This window comes from Perissodus microlepis, chromosome 6, assembly GCF_051167445.1.
Source record: "Perissodus microlepis isolate ML-2025 ecotype Zambia chromosome 6, ASM5116744v1, whole genome shotgun sequence".
Lineage (NCBI taxonomy): Eukaryota > Metazoa > Chordata > Actinopteri > Cichliformes > Cichlidae > Perissodus > Perissodus microlepis.
The window spans coordinates 28861317-28873419 of NC_140466.1; positions in this window are offsets into that span (position 1 = coordinate 28861317).

The window sequence follows — 12103 nt, forward strand, 5'->3', positions numbered from 1 at the left end:
TTTGTCAAAGCTGGGAAGGCGCCTATAGAAAGCTCCAGCCGTTCCAGGAGAGAAGGACAACCGTGGATTGTTGATCAACCACTGACAATTTGCATATTAATGATCAAGGAACTCCCCTATTTTTCAGACCATAATGTGCATCGGATTATAAGGCGCATTAAGCGAAACAAAAGAGTCAGATAAGTTTACTCAACTCATTCTTCTTGCTTCCTCCACTTCCATACCGTTGATTCATTACTGTTGAATTGTCTGGCAGCTGCTCTATTCCCATGTTTTTGCAGTATATTAATGACTAACCTCATATTGTGGATGGATTGTCTCAGTTGTTCTCCTGACGGAAGTTTGGTGCGTTTACAGCATACTGCCATGCGATTGCGTTTGTCTCTAACCATCGGGAACCCTGGTGTTAACTTTTATAGAGTGGAAATAAGTTAGCGTTCATGCTCCAGCTTCACTGTGTTTATGTTATGCTAACATAGCTGTGTCGCTAGCGATCACGTAGCACATCATTATATACCAGCTAGTCCAACTTCAGTAGCCCTACAAAAGTCACTGCTGTTTCGTTTTCTGTCTTCGTTTATGTTGGAAGTGATAGCAGAGCTGTACGTTTTAATTTTTTCAGAAATCTCTCAGTCAGAACATGGCATATCATGTTTAGGTGGAACTAGCGAGCTAACTTCCTGTTAACTTCTAACTCGGTTAAATTTAATAAATTCTGTTTTCATGGATGCCTGGATGTTAAACTTAATTGTTACACCTGGTAAAACAGCAACGCTGATCACTTTATTAAAGATGAAAGAATTTGGACAGTTTTTAACTCTCAGTGATGCAGCAGTGTTCGTTTGACTTTTACCCTGATTACTCCGCAAGGCTCCTGACTATATTAGCAGTAATGCTTCGACAATCCATCGAACGGTGCCGCTTCGAAGCTTACCAAAGTTGTTCTAAAACTTTTTTTGACAGATTTTTGAGAGCCGTGTACCACATAAAATCGGTAAGCACAACCACAATTCATATATAAGGCACACTGGATGTAAGGAACAAGGAACAGGGAAAATTAAAGGATTTTACGTGTGCCTTATAGTGCGGAAAATACGGTCTGTAAGTCATAAATAGTTACAATTGTTGAATTTCTGGCCCTGTCACATCCCAGTAAGACATGATGATCTGAAAAAATGAATTGCATTATTTATTATTATGCAGCCTCACCTGACTGCAGGTTTCCCCAACCTTATAAACAGTACAGGACACAACAGTGTGATTTGCATAATATTATAAGCTTGAGTAAACCTGCAGTCAGCTGAGACTCGATGGGTGAGGAAATGTTTTTCCCACTTAAAATTCTGTGACTGGATGAACAGAATCAACTCTCTGGGATTCCTTACCTGTATTTAAAAACATTCATTAAGATAGTCTCCTTTTTTAAAAAAAAATCTGGATACCTCTTTCACAGTTTTTCCATGGCAGAGATTTCTGAAATTTGTTTTAATCATCACTGCTCAAAAATGTAATTTTCCTTTTTATTAAAATGTTGTGCTCACACACAATTTTATGTGCAGTTTCTCTTTTGTAATATGGTTTCAATATCATATACTGTAGTATCTTGTGTGAGAAGCTGTAGTCAATAAAGTATTGTTAGTTGACTCAAGTCAACATTTTTCATATTGACTTGACTCACATGTAAAATGATCTTGAATTAAAAGAAGATAAGAAAAAAATCACTAAATTGAAATGCAAGAACACATACATAAACAAATAAAAGGGGAGGCTTTCTTTAAACACTGTATCTCTGTCTGTCTTATTAAAATAAAGTTAACAATAACTTTGTGTACCATTAAAAAATGTTTCTACCTTTTCCAAATGCTGTTGAAGTTGCTGTTCCTCTGTCAGTAATGCAATTCAGACAAAAGCAGGACAATGAGCCAACAAGACTTGTTTAAAAACAGACAGAGAAGCACAGCTTTTAAAGAATAAGATGGATACACATGCTACAAATCAACAAAGATAAGGATCGTTAAATAAACCAACAATGGCTTTTTGGACCCAGGATTAAGGAAGTGTCCTTGGTATAACTTCCTTGTCAATGCTGAGAAGCTGTTTGAGATTATGTGCCCTCTTAACAATAGATGTAACTGTATATGTGTAAGAGAAAGAGGGCTGTCAGCCCCCAAACCACAAAATTCCAACAACAGAGATGCCACACATGCACATTTGGTTCAAATATCAAAAATGATTTGGACCATGTATATTTTTATCTTCATTGCCAAATCTATTTATTGAAAAAAAAAAAAATTAAATAACTAACGCAATTAACAATATAATTAAATAATAAACAGACTGGCGACCTGTGCCCCAACTGTACCCCCATGGCACCTCGGATACGCTCCATCCCTCAGCCCTGCGACACTGATGAGGATAAGCAGAAGAGAATGGATGAATGGATGCCAAATTTAATAATAAATGTTTAGGTAACAGAGGCGTTATCAGTGATGTACTGCTGGTTCTGCAATCACTAGATATAAAGTCTGTCTTCATTCTGGGTAAATGTGTCACGTTTATTATCACGGCTCTGATTGTTTTCCCTGTTTCACTCCTTTCTTCAGTTGTTTTTCATACACCCACAGGTGCCCTTGGACTTTAATTGCTCCTAGTGTCACTCACGTGTTTGGCATTACCTGAATCAGCTTTGTGTGTAAACATCAGAGATGGGCAGCAACGCGTTACGGGTTACTGTAATCAGATTACTTTTTTCAAGTAACGAGTAAAGTAAGGGATTACTATTGCAAAAACGGTAATTAGATTACCGTTACTTTCCCGTAGGAACGCTGCGTTACTAAAACCGTGATTTTTTGCGAGAATGTCTCATGACAGTGATGTGTGACGTTTGTGACAACAGCTGTGTGCAGATCAACAATGGATCATATATGGAGTGCAGGAGAGAGTATGAGCCTGCAGCGTTTAAAGCGTGGAAGTACTGACCTTACTTTAAGCTTGATTCCATAAAAAGTGACAAAAACATTAGCGTCCATTAGCATTGTACATGGGAAGAAAACTTCTTTTTACAGCGAAAAAAACCCCCTAAACTTCCAAGCAAGCACTGAGTGCGCTATGACGTAATGGGAAATTCACAGAGAAACTCGCAGATTCTTCCACTGACCGCTGCGGCACACCTGCACCAGGATAAACCTCCGCCTACCCTACTCCTGCTTTACAGGTGAAAATAGAGCAAAAGGACCGCTAGTCTTTGACTTTATTTATTTTCTGCTGTGTTTTACTTGCATCTATTTGAAAGACTGAGTGTAAACACAAAAAATATATATTTTATGTGCTGGAATGTGCAGAAAATACAGGGAGTGCAGAATTATTAGGCAAATGAGTATTTTGTCCACTTCATCCTCTTCATGCATGTTGTCTTACTCGAAGCTGTATAGGCTCGAAAGCCTACTACCAATTAAGTATATTAGGTGATGTGCATCGCTGTAATGAGAAGGGGTGTGGTCTAATGACATCAACACCCTATATCAGGTGTGCATAATTATTAGGCAACGTCCTTTCCTTTGGCAAAATGGGTCAAAAGAAGGACTTGACAGGCTCAGAAAAGTCAAAAATAGTGAGATATCTTGCAGAGGGATGCAGCAGTCTCAAAATTGCAAAGCTTCTGAAGCGTGATCATCGAACAATCAAGCGTTTCATTCAAAATAGTCAACAGGGTCGCAAGAAGCGTGTGGAAAAACCAAGGCGCAAAATAACTGCCCATGAACTGAGAAAAGTCAAGCGTGCAGCTGCCAAGATGCCACTTGCCACCAGTTTGGCCATATTTCAAAGCTGCAACATCACTGGAGTGCCCAAAAGCACAAGGTGTGCAATACTCAGAGACATGGCCAAGGTAAGAAAGGCTGAAAGACGACCACCACTGAACAAGACACACAAGCTGAAACGTCAAGACTGGGCCAAGAAATATCTCAAGACTGGTTTTTCTAAGGTTTTATAGACTGATGAAATGAGAGTGAGTCTTGATGGGCCAGATGGATGGGCCCGTGGCTGGATTGGTAAAGGGCAGAGAGCTCCAGTCCGACTCAGACGCCAGCAAGGTGGAGGTGGAGTACTGGTTTGGGCTGGTATCATCAAAGATGAGCTTGTGGGGCCTTTTCGGGTTGAGGATGGAGTCAAGCTCAACTCCCAGTCCTACTGCCAGTTTCTGGAAGACACCTTCTTCAAGCAGTGGTACAGGAAGAAGCCTGCATCCTTCAAGAAAAACATGATTTTCATGCAGGACAATGCTCCATCACACGCGTCCAAGTACTCCACAGCGTGGCTGGCAAGAAAGGGTATAAAAGAAGAAAAACTAATGACATGGCCTCCTTGTTCACCTGATCTGAACCCCATTGAGAACCTGTGGTCCATCATCAAATGTGAGATTTACAAGGAGGGAAAACAGTACACCTCTCTGAACAGTGTCTGGGAGGCTGTGGTTGCTGCTGCACGCAATGTTGATGGTGAACAGATCAAAACACTGACAGAATCCATGGATGGCAGGCTTTTGAGTGTCCTTTCAAAGACAGGTGGCTATATTGGTCGCTGATTTGTTTTTGTTTTGTTTTTGAATGTCAGAAATGTATATTTGTGAATGTGGAGATGTTATATTGGTTTCACTGGTAAAAATAAATAATTGAAATGGGTATATATTTGTTTTTTGTTAAGTTGCCTAATAATTATGCACAGTAATAGTCACCTGCACACACAGATATCCCCCTAAAATAGCTAAAACTAAAAACAAACTAAAAACTACTTCCAAAAACATTCAGCTTTGATATTAATGAGTTTTTTGGGTTCATTGAGAACATGGTTGTTGTTCAATAATAAAATTATTCCTCAAAAATACAACTTGCCTAATAATTCTGCACTCCCTGTAAGCTGTTTATAAGTAATGCATAGTTGTGGATTTGTACAGTCCTGAAAGATGCTCATACATCCAGCTACACTCAACATTAGTCCAGCTGAAGATCCGAATTTCATGTAGCAACTTCTTTTCCCTGATCCCGCCTCCACAGACAGATGTGCACAGAGGTTTAACAAGACACAGGCCTCGATCTGTGAAGACAGACCGCATCAAGAGTCTCCAAAGTGCTTTATTTATTCACTTCAGCCAGCCTCCTTTATGTCTCCATTTATTTAAAATCTGCTCTAAGAAATATTTCCTGTGATCTAAAATTTGGCACATTTGTATTTGTGTCTGATAACAACAGCAGCTAATGTGCTGTACAGCTGATTCTTTTGAGGGTTTTTTTTTAAATTACATAATTAACTTTTTTAATGTTTTGTATTGGAGTCATTAATTCATTAATGCATGAATGAATGTGTATTTTAAAATAAAATACAGACATTTAGTATCAGGCTTTACAAAAAAAGTATCAACTATGTTAGGATCCATGTTCATCATGTGTGATGTGTGTTTACATTTGAAGGTGTTTGTGGATTTGTCACCTCTCTTCAAGGTGTGGTTTGTGTTTGATGCTGAAAGAGATAAAGACTGCTGATTGGCTGAAGTAGGGTTCAATAAAAATTGTTTGGTTGTTGGTTTGGGCACCGCTCAGGTCCACATTAAATAAACTGCTGCTCATGTGTGTTTGTAGGTTCTCAGTCATCCAGATCATGGTTGTCTAAGGAGCCTGGAAAGAAAGCGACTTTACTTCTTTAAGGTTCTGGATGATGTTTAACTTCTGATCCAAGAAGCTTCTTCAGTTGATGTGCTTCCTTTGCTCATTTTCCACCTCTGCACAGTTTCATTTGATGACAATGCAGTGCAGTTCTCCCAAACATACAACAGAGGGCGCTATGCACATTCACTGAAGTGCAGAAAAATACAAGTGGAGGAGGAAACAAACAGCGGCATCAAGAGAGAAAACTGAAGTGTTCAAAGCGAGTTACTTTAGTGTCTTATTGTAATATTAATCGACATCTAAACATCACGTTGATGCTTCATGTTTGAGTTCTGTGTCCTTTTACTGCTCAGTTGGAAAATATTGATGCAATTTAAAAGAAGAGGAGAAGAGTAATTTCTCTGTACTACTTCAAAAGTAATTTGAAAGCACTGCCTCATATGGAAAATTAATCATGATGAAATCCTGAAACAAATAGTGTTTGTGAATATGAAGAGTTTAGTTTTCATTTTGGTCTTAGAAGTATAAAAATGCAGGACTGAAGACAAGATGGAAATGATGTGTTATGAGAAATAAAACACATATGTCACTATGTACTAGAATTTTATTTTGTTTATTTTTTGTTCTCGTAGGTTTTTTGTTTTAGTGTAACTTTTGAAAGCACTGCTTTTAGTTTGAAAATTGGATTCAGTGTTTAGAGTTCGGACAATACAATGGACGGTTTCAAGAAATGTATTTTATCAACAAAACTTATTTTGATGGTTACTGTATTTATTTTAATGCCCTCAGTGCAGTGATTGAAAAAAAGTTCATCTGACACCAATGAGCCAACAGCCTCCATGTAAACATTTCCACCCCCAACAATCAGCTCAGATTTATGAAGTTTATCATGTTCAGGACCTGCAGCTGATTGGTGGCATGTCTGATCAGAAAGCCTTTCTGCATCTTCACAGTGTGAGTCTGAGAGTTTCTGAACAACAGGATGAGCTGCTACACACCTGACACCACATTCAAACACACACAAGCTGCAAATCTGACACAATATTTTAGACCAAAGAAAAAGGTTCACAATTTGCAGTTAACATGAAGATATTCTAGAGTAAAAACAACACACAGCACACAAGTTTCATGTAGAGATGACTGTTTATTCTGGATGTTATTTTCATTCAGTTATTTTCCATTATTTTGAGCAATTTTCTGATTTATCCAGCTCATGTCAGAACAAACATTCACAGTAACAGCTGGTCCAGTACAGACACGTTCAAAACCAGAACTGATTACACCATAAATCATGTTGTTGTAAATCACTCCACCACCAGAATCACCCTGAGAGAAGAGAAATGTAGTTTGTGCTAACCCTAACCCTAACCCAATTTTTCCCCAAAATATCTAAAACATACACAGATGATATACAGTAATATTAGCAGTCAACTAACCCCACATGCATCTACTTGATGTTCTTCCAGTCACAGCCTGTTGTTATATGGCACATATGCAGTACACTGAGAGTATCTGGTAGGCTCACAGTCAGCAACACACATGTCTGCACACTGAAGATTAGGTGGTTCATCAGGGACTAGAGAAAAAGGAAAAGAACAAAAGTTATTCATAATCTTTCAAAAGCTAAAATTTTGAGTAGAATGATGTTTCGTCTTTTTTTATGTAAAAAAATGATTTTTAAACAAGGAACTTGGCACACAGTATATCTACTCCAAAATTTACAAAAAGAAAAAAAACTTGTTTTTCATACAGTATTAAACAAAAACCATAAATGTAAGTATAAAACAGTCACAGAAACCGAAATCAGATTCTAGCATTAACTGTGAAATAATCAAACAAAATATGGTCTTACGTAAGTAAGTAAGTAAGTAAGTAAGTAAACTTTATTTATTAAGCGCTTTTCACAGACAGACAATCACAAAGTGCTGTACACAAATATTAAAATATTAAAATAAACAATAAAATCAATAGACATTATATACAATGTAAAAGATCAAATGTAAATAATGTAAAAAATATAAAATATGTAGATCAACAAAAGGCTTGTTTGAACAGAAGAGTTTTTAACTGTTTTTTAAAAGAATCCACAGAGTCAAGCAAACGTAAATGTAGTGGTAAACTGTTCCACAGCCTTGGTGCAACAGACTGAAAGGCTCTGTCCCCTTTTGTCTTCACGTGTGTGGCCGGTGGCATTTACTCTAAAACCACCAAGTCCTGCAACCTGAACGACGTCTCCTCTAGAAACAGACAAAAAAAACAAAACAATCATAAATTAATTTCACATCCATCCATGTGACATGAACACAAAATAAATCAATAAATCATATGATGTACTCTGCAGGCTGGGTATTTCCAGGTGGCTGAAGTGTTTCCAGGCTCCTTAGACAACCATGACCTGGATGACTGAGAACCTACAAACACACACGAGCAGCAGTTTATTTAATGTAGCAGTGAGCACTGCCCAAACCAAAAACCAAAAATATATATTGTACCCTACTTCAGCCAATCAGCAGTCTTCATCTGTTTCAGCATCAAACACACAACCACAATTTGGAGAGAGGTGAGAGATCCACACACCTTCATGAGAGGAGCCACTAATGTAAACTAACACCACACATGATAATCATGGATCCTAACATAGTTGATACTTTTTATGTGAAGTCTGGCACTAAACCTCTGTGTTCCTGTCATACTGCATGTACTATATATACATGTATCATATACAAAGCACAATAATTAAGCTGTTAATAATTAACAATGTCTTCTGTAAGTATTTCATTTTAAAATACACACCCATTCATGCATTAATGTTTAATGTGTGAAACATTTAAAAAGTTAGTTAAATAATAAATAATAATAATGATAATGATAAAAACCCTCTGTAAAGGACTTTTGGATTTGATGCTTTATGTCTGGATCGTGCGCTTTTGCACCATCTGGTGATGAACAGTGGAATGTAGAGTTGGTTGCATTTTTGGGTCTCCACCCAGCCCCTTTTTTGCTAGCACACATGGTTAGCTCCACACATGGAAAAAGTAATGTTCAAAATTAAATAAGTGCAAGAAATAAGTTAGAAAAAGATAGTAAGGCCATAAAGGACTATTTAGCCCCTCCTGGAGGTCAGCTTACTTTGTTTGTGTTCTTTAAATGTTTTATTTTCTGTGATTAATTACGTTGTGATTGATTTACACAAAGTAGAAGAATGCATTTTGATGTGATGTTTTAAAAAAAAATCGTTTTCTTCTTTGAGCAGTTCTCCCGGGTCGTCGAGACCAGAATAAACCCCGTTTTATAACTCTACATGGTGCCTACGTCAACCTTTGAAGGCGCTACACCCTCAAAAGAATCAGCTGTACAGCACATTTGCTGCTGTTGTTGCCAGACACAAATATAAATGTGCCAAATTTTAGATCACAGGAAATATTTCTTAGAGCAGATTTTAAATCAGTAACTTTGCAAATTTAGAGGAAATGTTTTTGGACAACAAACGTGTCACATTTTAAACAGGGTTTGAATAATCAGCGCTGACATGCAGACATTTATGCGCTGGGTATAACAGACATGCTTACCGTGTGAAAGGACCGCGGATGTCTTGGAGCAGAGAAACATGCTGTATTGTTGTTTTTCTTTATTGCATAAGCAGCGCCCGACTGTCAGAAACGCTCTGTGCGGGTAGCAAAGTCGACTCCAACACACCTGCAGGCATCCATTTGAAAGAAAAGTGTCGCTGCGGCTAGGCTCTCGGGATAGTCAGGCTTTTATTTATATTTGCGGCATTCTGGTGCGTTAAAACTAGCAGCCTCTGTGTCCCGCTTGGATCACCATTCTGAAAATTCAGATATTTAAATAAAATGATGAATCGGCGAGTGATGAGGAGCCACGTAGATTCGTAAAATGAGGTTAGATTAAATTAAACTCTTATGAATGATGACGCGTTCCAAACAAACGATGCTTTCTACATGGCCAAATTGTGTGCCAACTACCTCACACCGCTGTGTCTGGGGTCCGAAAAAAAAAGTTAAAACAATATACCTTGCGAAAGTTGTGAAGTGCTGAGGAAAATACTGTGTGTCTGATGGGGTGTTTTTATATGGGTGGACTTGGTTTCAGTTGACCTCTGACATGGAGAGATGAAAAGAGCAGTTTGTAAAGAAAAAAGGTGGAAACTATGGAACTACAGTTGGGATGTGTGTGCTGGGATGCTCTTGATAAGTATGCAGCTTTTATTGTTTTATGACTTGTTTTGCTGACTGTTGGGGCCCTACGTGTAACCCCCTCTGTCTAATCATCAAGTCTTACTGTTGCAGTGCGTTTGTGTGGCTACTAGACAATTATAGGTTGCATTAAAGGAACATTAGAACATTGGGGGGGTCGATACAGTGCTATTGTGGCTACTTAAGAATATGTGGTTTTTAGAAGTATCTCAAGAAAAGTTTATTTCTAAAGGGATACATGTTGTTTGTGGTACTCTGTTTTAAAAACTACTAGCCTCTGTGTCTTTCAGAGCACAAAAGAAAAGTGAAATGCTCCTGAACTTGTTAAAAAAGTGCCTTTATATTACTACTGAGGTTGAGGCAGTAACAAAGTTCTTTAAATCATCAGGCAAAAAAATCCAGAAACCTTGGGTTAGCCGTGGCTATCCGGGTCATCTGAGCCCAAATAGCCTCCTTCCCCTCCTGCTGCTTCCCTGCACAGGAAATAATCCAAAGTCCGTTAAATTCAAAACAGTCACTGAAATAAATGTCTGCTGGGTAAAACACGGTCAAGTTAAAAGCGAGCCGTTTAATGTGGCTGATAAAAGAGTACAAAAACAAAAGGCAGATGCACACAAGAAAGAACCTAATAAGAACTAAACTGGGAAAACTAAATGCTAAACACAAAAGGCAAAGAAAAAAAACTTGAACGTTGCAAAAACCATAAACATGGAAAATCCTGGAGACATGGAACAACAGACGACCTGACAAAGAATGAACAGACACACACAGAATAAATACACACAAGGGTGATTATGGGGAAGTGGAAACACATGGGGAAACAGCTGACACTACTCTGACATAACGAGACAAAGGAAGCAAAGCTGACTACACTGACATAGGACACAGACCTTCAAAATAAAACAGGAAACATGAGACGCAGACAAGACAATATAAACTTGATAACATAAGACACGCAGCATGAAACACATAAAGGGCAAAGGGAGACTAAAACACAGGGGTAGAAGACACAAGGGGAATCTAAATAAACAAATGAGCTTAGATAACCTAATGAACTTAAAAATAAACCATAAACATCAAAAATTAACTAAAACTTAAAACGCTGGGTCAAAAGACCCAGGATCGTGACAGTGGGAGGTTGAAGCCTATCCCAGCTGCCACAGGGCAAAAGCAGGACAGGCTGCCAGTTTATCACAGGGCTAACACAATATATGTGATAGAAAATCAACTGAAATGTTTGATATTTATTTATAATAATAAGAGAATAACTACTATTTATAATAATATTATAGTTGTTATTATAAAATGTATTTATAAATATGTGTATATTTTTTATAACACCCAACATAAAAGGCTTCTTTCCGAACCTGAGCTGTTTCAGACGCTTTTTGAAATTCTGACTTCTCTGAACTCAGTGTAAGGTGTCTGCTCCCTCACTGCGGCTGTACCTGGAAGTACTTCTGCTTCTTGTCTTCCCCTAATGCAGCTTTAAAGTATTAAGTATGAAGCAACAGTGCTTCTCTTTGCGCCTCTGAAATCTGTGTTCTCTCTACTGATAAACAAAAAAACCCAATGTAAAATGTATTAATAAATCAGTAACAAAAATATAGTGTAGAAGGTAAGTAGAGATTTTCATACCATCTTCAAGCCTAATGCTTTTAAGTCCCACACTCAATGCAGCCTGACTCAAAACCTGATTATAAATGGTTCAGCACAGACAGAGAGGCACAAATGTTTAGTATTAACCTAAGTTACTGATCATTTACAGTATTACAGAGTCTATCAGTCTTTGCATGATGTAAACATTCCTGTAAGTTTCTAGCTGACTCCCAGGTGTCACAGGTGTGCCAGCAGGAAAGTGGGTCAATAAACCTGCATCCTGAAGTTTGTCATGCAGGATTAAAGGAGCCAGACTTTGTTCACACAGGTAGAATTTTATTTTACACTGACTCTGGGTAAGTATGAGTATCATACAGTTTAAATGAAGCGCTAGAACTATTAGAAATTTATTATAGATCCATTGAAGCTAATCGGGATATTTACTGTGAATCTGTGGATGCGATTAACCATGTTACTGGTAACTTCATTAACTAGTAACTTAGCAACTTAGTCATAACAGGAGTTAATATTTCTGTCTAGACACCATTTAAATAGTAACCGCTTTACCACAATATAAGCTAACCCTTACACCGTAACTTTAAGCTAGCACCACAAAGACTGTAAAACACG